Below are 271 nucleotides of genomic sequence, written 5' to 3' on the forward strand. Positions count from 1 at the left end.
TATATCTATTCACTTATATATATATATATATATATATAATATATGAGTAAAGTGTTGTTTTTGTCCCCAACGTTTGGGGTAAATCCTATTTGTATCCCTAACGTTTGTAAAAGTGATTCAATGTTATCCTGCCATCAATTATATATTATGTGCGCTTTAGTTTGAGTTTTAAAAATATCTTCTTGTAGTTAAAATACAAATGTCTGGGATAGAATCGATGATCTACTTCGAAAAATAGCTCATCAAATGTTGAAACTAATTCCTACAACAT

Source organism: Arachis ipaensis, chromosome B03, assembly GCF_000816755.2.
Source record: "Arachis ipaensis cultivar K30076 chromosome B03, Araip1.1, whole genome shotgun sequence".
Taxonomy (NCBI): domain Eukaryota; kingdom Viridiplantae; phylum Streptophyta; class Magnoliopsida; order Fabales; family Fabaceae; genus Arachis; species Arachis ipaensis.